Source organism: Balaenoptera borealis, assembly GCF_965194805.1.
Source record: "Balaenoptera borealis genome assembly, chromosome: 14".
NCBI lineage: Eukaryota > Metazoa > Chordata > Mammalia > Artiodactyla > Balaenopteridae > Balaenoptera > Balaenoptera borealis.
Genome location: NC_138875.1, coordinates 40,413,488 through 40,430,567, shown reverse-complemented (window position 1 = coordinate 40,430,567; position 17,080 = coordinate 40,413,488). Strand labels below are relative to the sequence as shown.

The window sequence follows — 17,080 nt, the reverse complement described above, 5'->3', positions numbered from 1 at the left end:
GCCTCTCTGCAACCCACCCTTTGGAACAAGACAGGCAGAATAGAGTAAGACATCACTGAAGGTAACACTTACCCAAGAGTGTGTCAGTGTAGAAAGAAGAATCCTGATTCATTCACGAAACCCCCTGATTCTCTTCCCACCTTAAAAAAAGACATCTCAGGTCATCTACAAGATGAGTGACACATCTTCCTTTTGTGCTGCCTACTGAGATTGGAACATTAGAAGCCCTCATGTGTGCCAGGGCATTTTTACAAATTCATGCTCTCAGAGGGGGAATTATCGTTCATGGGCCTTACTATTCATCTTTATAATAAAAGATACACCCCAGAGTTTTCACACTTAGTTATATAAAACACTGGAGCGTTTAGTAAAAAACACAAAAATAATAAATCATAATAAGATATTAGCAAAATAATCACAGATTTCATTAAAATAATTCACTTCGTAAATTGTTCCAGAGTTTTCCCAGTGTCTGTCTGTCAGACACTTCAATTTAAGGTAGGGATAGTCACTGGATTGGGATACCCGAGCAATTTCTAGAAAGAACTGGTGCCTGGACCTTACTGCAGGCCAGTGGGGTCTGACTTCCTGGGGCTCAGTCTGGGCTTCGGTGTCCCTTAAAAGCTTCCCCAGGTGATTCTCAGTGCCCTCCGGGTAACTGCAGGCGAACCCTTGCCCTGTGTTCCACCTGCACTAAGTGCTTGACTTATGGGATCACATTTCTGCCTCATTAGAGGGAGGTTTCATTATCCCCTCCGTACAGAGGCAGAAACTGAGCTTCCCTGGGTTAAGTAACTTAAGGCTCCCAACCTCCAGGCTGTCTCTTGAAAGTTTGGGCAGTGCTGGACCCCAGCCCAGGCCTCCCTCACCTCCTGAGCTGTCCTGTATCCCGCTGAACCCTCTGGAGAGCCAGCTCCAAGTCAGGCAGGTGCTAAGGGGTTGTCTGCTGGGAGTGTTGGTGACATACCTCCTGGAATGGAAGCAGCAGGCTCTGGGGCTGACGTTGGTTCATGGCCCTGGCTTCTTGCTGCTCTGTGACCTCACTTAACCTCTCCAGGTCTCCACTTCCTCATCTGTAAATCAGGGATCATAGTGCCCACCTTATAGCGTGGATGGGGGGATTAAATGCGATAGAAGCGTGAAGGACTTGGCAAGGCAGCTGACACGTCAAAAGGACGAGGGTTGTGTATAATGTGGCCCTACGCCCCCAGGTCCCAAATGCCTGAGGGGCAGTTTCTCAGCCTTCAGTGTGCTTGTGCATCACCCTGGGACATGGATTTGGTAGGCCTGGGGTGGAGCCTGAGATCCAGCATCTCTGCCAAGTTTCTAGGTGATGCCAAGGCCTAAGTCATCAGCTCCTGGGATTCTCATGCACCCGTCACAATAGCCAGCAGGGTGCTGATGGCGTGACCACAGGACGAGCTGAGTCCTTGATGTCTTCACAGTGCTGTCCCTTCCATTCCCAGACCTGAGGGTGCCATCCTTGCTGTTCTAGTGTGGCTATGAGTGCTTCTAGCTTTTGTGTAGAATTTCTTTGGTCCTTCCAGTTACCAATCACTAGAAGAATTGTAAAAGCAATTATATATTAATACTGTGATGTGAAATCAATGCACTATTGAATGATAATGCATTGATACTCTTTTTCATTTTCTTGCTTTTGTGAAGTCATTGCTGTTTATTATTTATAACATATCAGCTCCCATCGAGTAGATCAAGAAGTGGACATGGGGTTGGAAGTTTAGGGTTTAATTCCTGACGCTCCCATTTAGTAGCTGTTTCTCCAGCCCTTCATTTGTGCATCTGTGAAATGGGCCGAACAGTACCCGCAGCACTGGGTTGTTAAATGGAAATGATCCAGAGGCTCAGATTCCACCATTTTGTCTAATTATATTTTAAGGAAAAAAGTTTTAATTTGCAGAGGAATTTAGTTCAAAGATCAAAACATATTTTTAAAGCTCTGGAGACGTTCCTCTCTCTTGCCCTCTCTGCTTGCTTTGGTGGTGGTGCTGGTGGGGTGTGATGCTAGGAGCAAAATTGATAAGCGTGACATTCAGGGCTCCCAGGATGCCGTTTAAATTTTAAAGTTTTAATTGTTTTGCCTACATTATTTGGATGTGTGACATCTTAATTATGTATTTTTTGAATATATAAAATGCAGGTGAAAATAGGATAGTCAAAACCCAAAGAGGAATAAAGGCCAGGACCAATATTTATAGAACTCAGGATGAGCACAGATTACATCTTCGTAAGGTTCCCAAGGAGCCAGCTGTGAGGACATTTTTATACGACTGTGAACGTGTCAAAATACGGAACAGATGTGCTTCTCCACATGGAGGAATAACTCCTGTTGTGGCTGTAAGGTTCATGGATGCTGGGAATTGCATAATAATTATTTTCCCTTTTCTCCCCCCTTTGTTGGTTAAATGAAGTGAGGCTATTTCAAACATGGTGTGTCAGATTTGCCTGTGGGTTCCTGAAGTTGAATCAGCTGTGCAGGGGTCTGTGCCCAGCATCGCTAACTAAGCGCATAGTAGGTTCTTGATAATGGCCAGATGGCAAATTCATTTCAGAAGTGGGGACTTTGATGGACTTTGATCTGCTCTAAGTTCATATTGTGGCCTCTTGTGTGGATTTTAAAGCAAGATGGCACCTGCAAACACATTTAGAGGCAATGTGAAAGGAATGCTGCCTTCCATGGAATGCTTATGGGCTGGTGCAGGGTCACACGTCCTCTGTACGTGGCATTTAGTGGGCGTCAGCACTGTAGATGGACTTGCTGGCAGGTGGCCTTCTGCGGAGATGCGGTTTTAGGCTCTCTTAGTGGGGCAGCTCACAAACCCACCAGTCCTGCTGCCTCGTTTATTATTCCCATTTTTTGGAGAGCTAAACGTTACACCTTTGTAGGGGTTTTCCTTTCAGAGAGTTCCTACATGTGCCTGAAAACACAGCCTTGGACACGTGTGAGGATGAGAGTGACGTGTCTGTGTCGGGACCCTCGGGCATAGGATTCGGAGTGGGTGGGAGGTAAGAGAAGGATACAGATACCTCTTACATGTGACGTTGAGAGGAGGTACATTCAGATTAGCAAACTCTTCTTTTTGAAAGTCTGCCCTGTCTAGTCTATCAGTCATTCTCACCGTGGAATGAATGAGTTTGATCTGATTATCTTTGACCTGAGATCGGCTGCCCACTGGGACTGGGTGCTCTTATTTTTGGAGTGATATTAAGGAATTTTGGAGTTCATGATGCGTATTCTGGCTGGGAGCTCAAAAGTCTGAATAGTCTCTAAATCACTTTCGTGGGTTCATAAAAAGGAAGGGCTGTTGGCAGGAGGCTGTATGTTAATGGTGGTCCCCCCAGAGCCCTCACTGGGTGTGCTCAGACCACCCGCGGGTTCTCATCCGGGTTTGTCACATCATCCACGCATCTACCCACCACCCACTCACCTGTAAACATTTACTAAGCACACGTGCTTCTGTCCTGCTGAGGGATGAGGTCACGTATGAGTCCAGGGCTTTGCACATAGTGGGGCCTCAAGGGGCATTGATATGAATGTAAATGCCTGGTCTGACTGCATCACACAGCAATAAGGATAGTCTGCTGTCCTCTGGTTTCCCTCCCCCTCTCTACCCATCCCTCGTCTTCCTCCTCCCAGGGCTGTTCTTGTTCCCCTTTCCCGATTGTGCAGGAGCGTGGTCCAGAGTCACCTGTGGAGGCTTTTGAAAAAGCAGATGTAGGGCAGGCCTGAGGTGCTTTTGTACGGCTTTCTGGGTGATTCCAGTGTGTAGCCAAATTAAGAATTACTGCTTTACAGATTCTCCTTTTGCTCCAAATCTCTACCAGTTCATTGATCCTCCCTAATTCTGCATTTCCCCACTACTGTTCTCTCTGTTGTCTGAGCTCATGAGCGATACTGATGCTTTAGTCACACATCTGCACTGTGTTAGGAACCTCACGCTCATTATTTCAGCCTAATTCAAGTCTATCAGGCTTGCAAAATAGGTGTTATCAGCCTCATTTTACACATAAGAAAACTGAGGCTTAAAAAGATTCATGGACTGCCAAAGACACGGGTGTAAGTGGGAGAGCAGGAATTTGAATCGAGGTCTGTTGGACTCCAAAGGCATGTTTTTTCCATCAGTTAGGCTGCTTCACTAAATTCTGCTTTGAGCTTTGCAGACACCCTACATTAATTCACATCCAATGAAGAATAGGATTCAGAGCGTGGACTCTGCAGTCAAATGGGCTGGATTTGAAACCTCGCTCTGCCACTTTTTGGCTGGGAGCTTGAACATCCTACTTACCTTCTGTCCCTCAGCGTCCTCATCTGCAAACTGGTGATAATAGTACTTATCTTGTAGGGTTGTTGCATGCTGAGTGGAAGCTGGTATATGATCAGTGATTGTCAAATATACATTTTTTTATTGAAGTATAGTTGATTTACAATGTTGTGTTAGTGTCAGGTGTACAGCAAAGTGATTCAGTTATTTTTATGTATAGGGCTGGCCAAAAAGTTCGTTTGGGTTTTCCCGTAAGTTGTGGAAAAACCCGAACGAACTTTTTGGCCAACCCAATCTATTCTTTTTCAGATTCTTTTCCATTATAGGTTATTACAAGATACTGAGTATAGTTCCCTGTGCTATATAAGTCAGCCCTTGTTGTTTATCTATTTTATATATAGTACAGAGTGTGTATCTGTTAATCCCAAACTCCTAATTTTTTCCCTTGATGTAAATTTACTCCCTTCCCCTTTGGTTTCTATGTCTATGAGTCTATTTTTGTTTTGTAAATAAGTTCCTTTGTGTCATTTTTTTAGATCCCACATTTAAGTGATATCGTATGATATTTGTCTTTCTCTGTCTGACTTCACGTAGGTCAGTATATTTTTAAGCAGCACAGTCCTGTCTCTAGATATCTTATTAGGGAACAAAGACGTAAGGCAGATGATGTTGGGACTGGAGAAGGGTGGGCAGCTTGAGGCCTTGGCTGCTGGTATTCCTGTGGAGAGGGGCCCCTGTGGCCCTGAGGACTGCCTTTTGTGGAGCCCTTGGGGCTGCACTCGATGACCCCTTCTCCAGTGTGATTCTCTGCCCTGTCCATTTACTAACCTTTAAAATCAATAACAGGGGGACTTCCCTGGCGGTCCAGTGGTTAAGACTCCGCACTCCCCATGCGGGGGACCTGGGTTCCATCCCTGGTTGGGGAACTAAGAACCCACATACCACAACTAAGCCCGCGCGCCGCAACTACTGAGCCTGCGCTCTAGAGCCCGCATGCCGCAACTAGAGAAGCCCGCATGCCACAGTGAAGACCCAGCCCAGCCAAAATAAATAAATAAGTAAAAATTAAAAAAAAAATCAATAACAGGGAATTTACTTGTTTATTATTATGGTCCTCTGTAGAGGAGAAGAAAAAGCTGAATGGTGTACAAAAATTGGGGCATGTAAATGTGGCATCTTAAAGATGGTCTTGATCACTAAGAAGAATGTCCACATCAGCCTGGTGAAACTCAGTCTCCGTTGGCAGGATGTGCAGGGCAGAACGTGCACCAGTGGGTGGTCCTGCATGCCCAAAGAAGGTTGTTTGAGAAGGTAAGAGCCTAATGCTTCTAGGTGGGAGTGCTGTGGGCAGGGCTGACAGGTGTTACAAGGCAGCTGAGAGTTGCTGAGAAAGAGGAGTGAAGGGCATAAAGGGCACCGGGCAAGGGAGCTCTGTTGACATCGAGTGGGAAGATACCTTCCAGAGACTTCTTGGCAGACAGAGGTGGCGGCATCACCAGGGAATGGAGCTCAAGACCAACACGAGTTGTCTCACCCAGGATACAGTGCCAGTGTTTACCTGGAGTGAGGGCTGGATAGCCAGGGATGGGCACCAACACAGCCAAGGAGTTGTCAGGAAGGAGCCAAGGGTAGAGATATAGTGATCTGGCCGGGGCTGGGCTTGTCCATCATGAGGAAGACCGAGGCCGTCCAGAGCCCAGGAGCCAAGCCCACAGTGTGTGGTGGATCATGTCTTTGGAAAGGACAGGCTGCCGTTAAAGGGACTCACTAATCGGCTGTCTAAGTAAAAAGGGTACAAGACATGACTGATGCAAGTGGTCACAAGGCAGGTAAGTTGACCGGTCACTGTTGTTGCTGGGAGGGGCTCCTGGGCAGCCAGGTCAGAGCTTCAGGGACGGAGCAACCTCTCCTCGAGTGTGGCTGAGGGGTAAGCTCATCTCCTTGAGCCCCTGCTTTCTAAGGCGTGGAGGACTGAAGTCTGAAGGATGCAGGCTTGATATGCTAGACAGGCAGGAGGAGTGCCGACAACACAGGTTACAAACCCTCTTCATCTGTGCCATTGGCATCACGTCTGCTCCCCTCCTTCCTCAGTGGTTCGCTGCAGTTGTCTTCCACTGTTCAGCTCAGTGCTTGCTCATCCAGCAGACCTTCTTCATTTCGTCTGTCTGGTCTGGGTGCCCCACGTGTGTGTCCCAGCTACCCTCATGTGTTATTCTGGACTTGCTTTCTCTTCTGCTGGGCTCAGTGCTCCTTGAACTTGTCTTTCACCTTTGCGCTCTTAATGCCAAGCACTGTGTCCATTTCAGGGCCCAGTATGCAGTAGGTGCTCAATAAATGTTGATTGAGTGACTGATTAAAGATGACATAGTTTGTATTCAGTCTCCAGCATTGACTGTTAAACATAGACTTTTGGCCGCTGGAAAAAGCCAAAACTTTGGTATTTGTCCCAGAGCTCTGCTGGTGTGGCCAGCTGGGGCTGCTCCAGCAGTTGTGGTGGCAGCTTGAGGAAGAGGCACCACTCACCACTTGGAAGGTGGATCATCCCATTCTTACCCAAACTTCAAAATGAAATGCCCTGTCTGCCCACAAGGCCTCTGTCAGTTCAACTCGTTGCTGTTGGAGAAAGCAGTCAGAGCAACAAAGCTCAAGAGAAAAGGCACCGTCAGAGGGAAGGGACATTACCCAGGGGGCTGCACCCCCTACCACCCCGGCCATGGTGCTGTGAACCTACCAGAAGTATGACCTCTTACATTCTTTTTTAAAAAAGGGGCTTATGAGCTATAACCCACATACTATACAATTCACTCAAAGTGTCTCAGTAGTTTTTAGTTACAGTGACAGATTGTGCAACCATTACCACAATTTAACGACATTTCATCACCAAAAGAGACTTCACACCCATTAATAGTCCCCCTCCATTTCCCCCCAACCTCCCCAGCCCTGGCAACCAATCATCTACTTTCTGTCTTGATGGATTTGCCTATTCTAGTGACTTCATTATAAATAGAATCGTACAATATGTGGCCTTTGTATCTGGTTTCTTTCACTTAGCATAATGCTTTCAAGGTTTATTCAGCACTTCGTTCCTTTTTGTGGTTGACTAATTTTCCATTGTACAGTTATACTACATTTTGTTTATCCATTCTTCAGCTGATGTACATTTGAGCTGTTTCCACTTTTTGGCTCTTATGAATAATGCTGCTATGAACATTCATGTACAGGTTTTTGTGTGGACATGTGTTTTCATTTCTCATGGGTATATATCCAGACTGGAATTGTTAGATCATATGGTAAGTCCATGTTTAACATTTTAAGAAACTGCCAGACTGTTTTCCGAAGCAGCTGTACCATTTTACATTCCCACCAGCAATGTGTGAGGGTTGCAGTTTTTCCACATTCTTGTTAACATTTGTTATTGTCTGTCTCTGATTATAGCCATTTTAGCGGTGTGAATGATACCTCGTTGTGATTTTGATTTGTATTTCCCTTGTGGTTAATAATGTTGAGCATCTGTTCATGTGCCTATTGGACATTATTGTTTTTGAAGAAAAGTTTTTCAAATCCATAGCCATTTAAAAAATTGGGTTATTTGGCTTTTTTATCCTTGTATTGTAAGAGTTCTTTATATAACCTGGATACAAGTCCCTTATCAGTTATGATTTGCAAATATTTCCCTCTCTGTGGGTTGCCTTTTCACTTTCTTGATGATCATTTAAGTACCACATTTCAAGTTTTAATGAAGACCAATTTACCTGTTTTTTTTTTTTTTCCTTGTGATTTTGGTGTCATATGTAAGGTATCATTGCCTAAACCCAAACTCATGAAGGTTTACACCTAGGTTTTCCTCTGCGAGTTTTATCATTCTACCTCTCGTATTTAGGTCTTTGATCCATTTTTGAGTTAGTCTTTGTATATGGTGTGTGGTAGGGGTTCAGCTTGATTTTTTTGTTTGTTGATATGCAGTTACAGCACCATGTCCTCATACATTTCGATGAATTAATATGTTTTAAATTTCACTTCTGTATCTTAAGTGCTTTTGATAATTTGGGATCTGTTTTAAAGGAAGTTATTAAAATAATGTAATTCATCAAAGTGCAACATTTACTTATTGTTACGTGATCCTGAGTGAGGAATCAATTGATTTCATATCTCTGTATATTTGAAACTAACCTAAACGATATTTAATCACTGAATTCTAGTTCTTAAAACACACCAAGATCTTGCCTTCTTGTTCTTATTTTTCAGTGGTTTTTCATCTTATTCCCTGTTTGTTTCCTATATTTATTTGGTTTTTTTTTTTTTTTAAATGCTTTTTTTTTTTTTTTTTTTTTTGGCTGTATTGGGTCTTTGTTTCCGTGCGAGGGCTTTCTCTAGTTGTGGCAAGTGGGGGCCACTCTTCATCGCGGTGCGCGGGCCTCTCATTATCGCGGCCTCTCTTGTTGCAGCGCACAGGCTCCAGACGCGCACGCTCAGTAGTTGTGGCTCACGGGCCTAGTTGCTCCGCGGCATGTGGGATCTTCCCAGACCAGGGCTTGAACCCGTGTCCTCTGCATTGGCAGGCAGATTCTCAACCACTGCACCACCAGGGAAGCCCCTTATTTGCTTTTTTTGCTTTTGCTTTTTATGGTATGATATAGAGTGCCTACAGTTAAAAATGTTTGGAGCATAAAATAGAGTAGTTATCCCTGTGGATTTATCTTCATAACCTGGCCTGAGTGGCCCAGTAGAATGCTGCAGTTGTTAGTTTTTAAAAGGAGAAAGGAACCAAGATTTTGGTTCCTCTTCTCAAAATGAGAGCGCGCTTATTCCAATGCTATTTGGCACTCTCCTCCCTCTGATCCTAAAAACATGGCCACCATTTTGGGCCTGGAAGTTTGGCCTGCCTGCTGACCTTCTCCCTTTGAGTAGCCCCTGCTCCAGGCAGTGGCTGCTCCTTTGTCCTCTCCTCTCTCACCCCCATCTACAAACTCCTAAAATAGAGACTTCCCTGGTGAGCCATCTGCAGGGCGACCAGTGGATCACTGGAGCTTGTGGAGTAGGAATTGAGTCCTTTGTATAAAGTGTCCTCTGTGCCTGCCTAATTATAACCAGGACAGTCCTGCCACCCCTACCTTACGTGTGTGGCAAGGGGGTATTATTAGTAGTGCTTAGAGCCACTGCCTAAGGGGGATGGTGGGGGAGGGGCAGAAAAGCTATTCCAACCCAGTGGCCTTTCTTTAGTACTTTTAGAACAACTGTGATAAGGGAATCTGTACAAGGGCAAGGGCTTTATCTTCATAACCTGGCCTGAGTGGTCCAGTAGAATGCTGCAGTTGTTAGTTTTTAAAAGGAGAAAGGAACCAAGGGCTGTACAAGGGCAAGGGCTTTCGTGTGTATGTTCACATATACATTGAAGAGCAATGTGAGATAAAGCTACTTACCAAGAAATGAAAAACTACTTTAGTTCTAGTATTTAAAATTAAACTCGAATTTATAGAAATACGGCTAAAGGGAAAGGGTGATACCATTCTTAAAACAAAAACAAAAATGTTGCTTAAATGCACATAATTTAAACTCAGGGTGATTGACAGGTGACAAGGAGTAAAATCAGACATATTCTTAAGCAGCTGGGAAAGCTATCAATATGTCTTAGGTTATCATGACATTTTCCCCATGTGAAAGTCAGTGTGATTGTGGAGAAGAGTTACCCAGGTGAATTTATTCCCCCTATAGCAAGACTTAAGGTAGAGAGAAGAATTTGCACTTAAAATAGTTTTATGAAAGTCAGAATACCTTTTGCCACAATCATTTCGGATTTTTTGTTTTGATTAGAAAAAAATCACTTGTATAACATTAGGGTTAAAAAATATTGGTGAAGTTCAGAAGTCTGTGAAGAGATCGTAGAAAGCTAATATGTAAAAAAGAAAGTGTGATATGAGCATTTTCTCATCTTCCTGGTGGCACATCGTCATGGGATGCGTGTCCCAGACGTGTCACTGGTGAGGTGTTACTGGAGCCTGGCCGGGCCGCTGCCTATCCTGGGCACGTGGTGAACCTTGTTCAGTGAGATGCACGATGGACGAGCCAGCAACGGGCAGGGCTGGAGCCAGAGGCCTGCACGTCTCCTAGAAACACAGTCACATAACTTAGACACCCTAGTTTTCAGCAGTATTCATCAGAAACTTGTCAAAAAGGCTGACTCTTCTCATGTTTTCTAACATAAGTCAAAAGTTGTCATCAAGTTGTGTTTGGAGAAGGAGACCTTAAGAAAAGGTGTCGGTGTCTTGGGGATGAGTGGCCTGCGATGTCCTACCCGCCCAGAGGGAAGGGTGCTGATTTCCCAGGACCACACATGTTCAGATCCACCGCTGGAGCACATGCTCGGAGACCCTGTGAGACGGTGGTCCCTCTAGAAGCTTCTTTAATGTCTCCCCTGACAAAACCAGTAGAAAGTGTGACTCATTCTAACTGGGAACCACAGAACCTGGCCCCAGGTGTTCTGTGGGCTGTGCTCTGAGGCCAGGCCTGCTGACCAGAGCCTCGAGCCCTTACGCTTGGCTCTGGGATGACCAGGGCTGCTTTCCTTGGGGATGGTGAGTTGATTTTGGAGTCAAGTCCTACACCAGCCCTTCATCTGTCAAGCAGAGCCACACCCATAACGTTAGGCAGCTGGATTTATATATTTTATCCATGGCCAAGATATATGCTCCCTTCTCCAGAGCTCACCACATCCTACATATAATTAAAATTTTTTACTGTGGTAAAATACATATAACATAAAATTTACCATTTTAACCATTTGAAGTGTACAATTCGGAAGCAGTAGTTACCTTCAAAATTTGGGGCAACCACCACTGCTACTTCCAAAACTTTTTCATCTTTCCAAACAGAGACTCTGAAACCATGAAGCAATGCCTTCCCATTCTCCCCTTCACCTCGAATCTTCTTTTCTGTCTCTATGAATTTGCTTATATCATTTTAAGATTTAATTTTAAAAAATTATCTTAAACTGGTCTGAGAAGCAAAGTTTAGAGAAGAGTTCGAAGTTTCAAAAGAGTGCTTCAGGTTTTATAGTTTTTTAGTGGAGCAAAACCAGCAGGTCTGCTTCACTTTGCACGTAGTTGCTGGGAGAGACAGACAGGAGATGGGAGCAGGGTGACTGAGTCCTTGAGGAGTTTTCGTAGGTCGCGCACAGGAGTAGCTGCACGGAGGTCCACGATCTCAGCAGCTGCACACGGTGGCCTAAGTGAGACAGCCATTCCTGTTTCAAGACAAAGAAAGTGCTTTTCATTGAGAAACTGACATACAAGTTGTGTTACTAGTGGAGATTGAAAACCAAATCCTTCTGATCTCAAGACGCCCATCTCTTTCTATTACTCTCCTCTGTCTTCTGGAGTGTGCAAAGGGCATTCTGTAAGGGTGGGACCATGCATTTCTAAATATTATTATATTTAGCTGAGTGAGTTTCAGAGCCAAAGGTGGAAGCAGTACCGACAAGGGGTAAAGCCACACCAGGAAAGTGCGAGGGGAGCCCCTCCTTACCTGAAGCCACCAAACACTTGTCTACCCACGTCAACTCATCCCCAGTCAGTCACTGGTGCCAGCCACATGCTGGGCTGTGGGGGGATGAGCCAGGGGCCCCAGCTGGCTGCCCGTGATGATGACAACGAGGGTGACAGTAGCCGCCCCGCCTACCCCTGATGTTTATTGAGCACATACTATAGGCTGGGCTTGGGTGGGGTGTTCTTGAGCATTCTCTTTAGCTCGCACACTCCACCAGAGAGGTGGGTTTAGCATGGGAAGAAGGAAGCTCCCAGAGGTCAAGTTGAAGCTTTCAGGAGAGCACTTGGCTGGCGGTGGCAGCACCGGGCTTGGAGGACCGTGTTGGGGGGCTGCCTGACTTCTGGGCAGTGCAGTCCTGCCTCATGCTCTGGAGGGGATGGGGCAGGGAGCCTACTCCCAGGCCGCTCCCCTGGGCAAGACAGAAGCCTGCGTAGCCAAGGGACCTGGGCATCAGGAGAGGGGAGTTGGGGGCCCGGGGAGCAGGGACTACAGGGGAGGAATGTTGAGGGTCTCCATTTCTGGGCCTCCTGGCTGGGAGATCTTCACAGTGTTTCAGGGAGGTGCGGGGCCTCTCCTGAGTGTGGCCTCTCTCATGTGAGCACAGGTGGAGGTGGGGACAGGCCCTGATGACCAGGGCAATCGGAGAATAAAAGTCAGCTGTTGAAATTCTGTGTGTTAGTGCTAATTCACTTTCACAGAGGAAAGGCCCTCACGTGGGACTTGTTTATTCTTATTTTGCCTATACAGTTGACCCTTGAACAACGTGGGGATTAAGGGGCACCAGTCCTCTGCTTAGTCGGAAATCCGAGTGTCATTTATAGTCGGCCTTCTGTGTCCTTGATTCCTCCGTTTCCAAGGTGGTTCTGCATCAGTGGATTCAACCAACGGTGAACCGTGTAGTACCGTAGGGTTTACTGTTGACAAAAATCTACGTATAAGTGGACCTTCACAGTTCAAACTTGTGAGGTTCCAGGGTCAGTTGTATTTCTGTCAGCTTTATGACCTCATTCCTTAGTTCTCAACAAATCAGCAAAGTCAAATCAGAAGGGAGCAGTGAGGCTCCTTTGATACACAGGCACGGCAGCAAGAAGTGCAGCGTAGGATGAGAACTCGTTCAGCAAGTGAAAGAGGAAGAAAAGATTAAGAAGAAAAGTTGACCTTTAACAATCTTCTTGGTGTGCTAGGATTTATTCATATACCATTAAAACTTATGATTCAGTCTGTCACTGAGGACAAGTGGTTCCTTTTAGGCTTCATTTCATTTGAACTGTTTTATCCAGGCAATAAATATTTAATTGGTTGATGTTTTAAAAGTTTACCAGGCTGCAGTATATCTATATTTAGCATAAGCCCCAGTAACATTGTAAGTCATTTCCAACAGGATTAAAATGATCAGCATGCTTCTTCAGTCCTAAAAGAAATACGAAGCTCTGGGGCACATTCAGTTGTACATTCTTAATTTCAGATGGATGTTCTTGTCTCACTAACAAGTTTTTCCAAGACTGCATAATAAGGCTGGTCTTTCTCCTTTCCGTGTCATAGCATCCCCACAAGAGAAAGAGAAAGGGATCTGGTCTCTTTGAAGTTTGATCCAACCAAACGATCATCAAGTGATCTCTTTGCTTCTATACTGTTTTACTTGGAAATAAATTTGCTTTTCAAACAGATCTCAAACACATAAATATCTGAGTGTCATATATATAGGTTGATACCATCTGTCATTACTCTGAAACATGAAAAGGTGGGTTGGATGTCACTTAGGAAGCGTGACGAGTCCTTGACCCCTGTCCTGGGCATTTTCGTCTACATCTTTGGTCACCTGACACAGGTGACTGAGTGAGCTGTAATTTACTCATTAATACACCCTCCTTGCACAACTATTTGGTCAATGGCACTTATTTTGTTTGATCTTTAATTTCTACTTATTAAGAATATATAATTTTGGGGACGTCCCTGGTGTTCCAGTGGTTAAGACTCTGTGCTTCCATTGCAGGGGGCACGGGTTCAATTCCTGGTCAGGGAACTAAGATCCCGCATGCTGCGTAGTGTGGCCAAAAGAAAAAAAAAAAAGAATATGTAATTTTGATTTGTAAAGTTGTCCCCATGAGCCCTCTCTCTCCACTCCATAGCACCATAATTTGGGGTTCTCGACACCTCTGTTTTGCATGGTTGTGGCACTCTCCCTGGGGTCCCTCTCCTCCAGTGGGATTCTCTGCCAGCCCTTCACACACTTTGCAGGGTGATCTCCCTGAAATGCAGCCCTGACCAGGACATTCTGCTGCTTAAAGCCTTTCTAAGTGAACCCCTCAGCCTTACCTTCAGGCCACCTCTGTGCCCTCAGACTGGTGTACAGTACAGGCTCATTCTCTTGCCGGCCAGGGTCCTCGCTCCACTCCCCCTGCCCTTCCCTCTGCCTGCAGTGGCCACTCCACCTCCTGTCTCCTGTGCTGCCCAGGTTTCTCACCTCTGTCAAGAAGCAGTTCAAAACGGAGAGGTCTACTTCTTTAACTCTATTTCAGTTTCTCCCCCCTTGGGTGAGAGGTACTGGAGGAACCAGAATATATATACACACGCCTTTGTTTCCTGAGATTATATACCTTAGAAACCTCTTTCCATAACCACATGCTTTGTCTTTTATTGCTGTTGTGTATATTTCTGAGCCAGCAAGGGATTGTCGAGAGAGGAAGAAGACAAATATGAAACTTCCAGTGACATTCCCTCCCCAGATATTTGGAAAAATATAAAGTCACTCAGCAAATGAACTGCCTTAGAGAAGATTATAATGTTGGCCTTAACTTCTTTTACCAACTTTCCATTTCCTTGACATGCATCCAATCAACTGCTATTAACTGTCTTGGAAAATTTTTTTGTTTGCAGAGCTTTTTAAAAAAAAATAAAAATTACCACCAAATTGAAGAAATTTAGGCTGAAAAATGTTACTTTTAACGAAAAAGGAAAAGCATTGGGCATATTGACACATATAATTATATGAATTGTAAGATGCGATCATTTTCTTTGGCTTTCCCACCAAAAATGAGACTCCTTAGTTTTCACCTCAGTGACACTTTGGAGGTGGGTGGTCATTTGGTATTTGGAAATGCCGCACCTTCAATCCATTTAGACAAATGTACCCATTTCTGATGAGGCTCAGAGTGGTGGTGGCTTTCTCAAGAGTTTAGATGTTCACAACGGCTCCACATTTTCATGTATTCTGAAGAGGAATTGCACAGAGATTAACATTCAGAATGTTTGTCTAAGTCCAAGTAAAGACTTTTGGGGTAGAAAGATTGAATAAAGTGCTTTATCCTCTGCTGCAGTTTTTTAGAAAGCATCCATGTTGCTTTTGTAAAAGCAATTTAAAGATATTCCATGTGAGTTCGGATGCTTTGTCCTCAAGAACTAGACACTTTGGGGCTTGGGAGTATTACTGCGGACCTGAATTGACAGGAGAGTTTACGTTTATGACGAAAAAAGTGTGCAGGAAAGGCATGTGACGTGTTTACTTCTGCTGCCTGGCTCTTACGGTGTGACACAAGTCAGACCCTTTTGTCAGAATCCACATACTCTTGCTAAATGGGAATTTCATTTTGATAAAGAGGCCTGAAACAGTGGTCTGGGAAGTAATTCTCAGTGTCAGAGGGAGGAGAATGGTAGAAAAAGTATAGAGCTGGAGGAAGAACTTATAATGTTAAAATTACGGTTTATCCGTTTTACAATAGGTCTGGCCATAAACATATTAAATTCTTACCAGTATCAAATTCAAGGGAAATGTTGCGTAACAGCACTGGATGCAGTAAAAGGAATTTTAAAATAATTATCCTTTGCTGTCTTCTCCGTAGTCAACAGGACTTTGGACTCTGGCTCTCTGGCTGTGCAGTCATCAGAAACTCTTACTCTTTTCTCTGTGTATTTGGCTGTGCTCTGTTGTTGACTGTCTCCCGTTCGGTTCAAGTGGAGGCCTCCTGGGCAGTTGGTGGCCAGGGCAGCTGTGGTGGCCCGAGTCAAGGGTGCCCCTCCCGTGGATGCGGCTCCCAATTTAGCTGTTGGGTTTGTGCATAAAATGCCACAGTCCGGCAATCTGAGCTCTTGCTTTCTGTTTAAATAAAAAGGCAGATGCTTCACACATGTTTTCCTGAATTGACATAAACCGTGGAAGGACAGAATGCTGATATTCCATAGTTACCCTGTAGCAGCTCGTTACTTTTAATGTTTAGGTTTCCTGTAAGAGCACAGGCTAAAGGCAAAGCAGCATCTGTGCTGCCCCCGGATTAGGAGTCATATGCTCTTTTAAGTGCCTGAGTAACGGGTGAACGGGGCGGCTGTAAATAGCCAGTTGGTGCGTTTGATGGACGTCAGCGTCGGGAGGGCTTCCTTGGGCCAGCGCTGTCCTGGGTGGCCAGGGAGGAACACAGCCGAGGGGAGGAAGGCTCATTCTGTCTTGCCTTCCTTTCCATATCAAGAAGAGCAGATGCTCGACTCACAGAATTAGCCTGCTCGGGCAGTGTTCGCTCTGGAGCACAGGCTACTGGGAAGGTCTAAAAATAGGACTGAGAAAGGGTTTGCCCCTTTTCTTGAAGAAGACATTGGCCTACGTGACTTTCGGAGGCGTCAGACGGCTCCCAGCAGACTCTCGTGTCAAGTTACACTTGGTTCACTCTTCTGTCTCTTCCGGGGCTCAGCTCTTACTGAGGCTGGTCCTGCAGAGGCTGGGAAGGGAGGATGTGGCCCTGGACATTCCTTACAGTTGTTGTGGGTTTATACTGATCTGTCCGCACCCCCTCGGTCCGCCACTGCGGTGCCAGGCTCACGTCAGAGCTGAATTAATTGACGGTGCATACTTGAAAGCAGACGGGCCGCAATTTGGGGGTGTCTGTGGCCGTCAAGTACAGTCAGGTGTCACGCAGACTGAGCCTTACGGCCTGTGAATCATGGACCAGCTGCAAACACTCAGGGAATGTCGTGCGCCCACCTGGGATCGCATCTCCCGCTGGCCACCTGGGCAGTGTTGCCCCCTCCAGCGTGACCTCACTCTTGTAAATGCCTCTCTGCCCACACGTGGCGGAGGCCAGTGCCTGTGTGTGCCGCCCCAGGACGGTGGCCCTGAGGGATCTGAGGTGGGCCTGGGAACGGGTCTGTTAAATAAAGAAGCTCAGAGACAGTTTTACCTGTGGCGGACCCTCGTGAGCGCGGGACAGCTGGTTTTATCAACGAGACTTTAGATAACCACAGAATTTGGTGTTAAATATTTCTCCCCCCCG

General features: G+C 45.5%; 1 protein-coding gene across 11 annotated transcripts in view; it reads left to right on the top strand.

The window, feature by feature from the left end:
• The window catches only part of FHOD3 (formin homology 2 domain containing 3), a 491,067-nt gene that overhangs the window by 106,268 nt on the left and 367,719 nt on the right, over window positions 1-17,080 (top strand). The gene's annotated exons all lie outside the window — the stretch shown is intronic.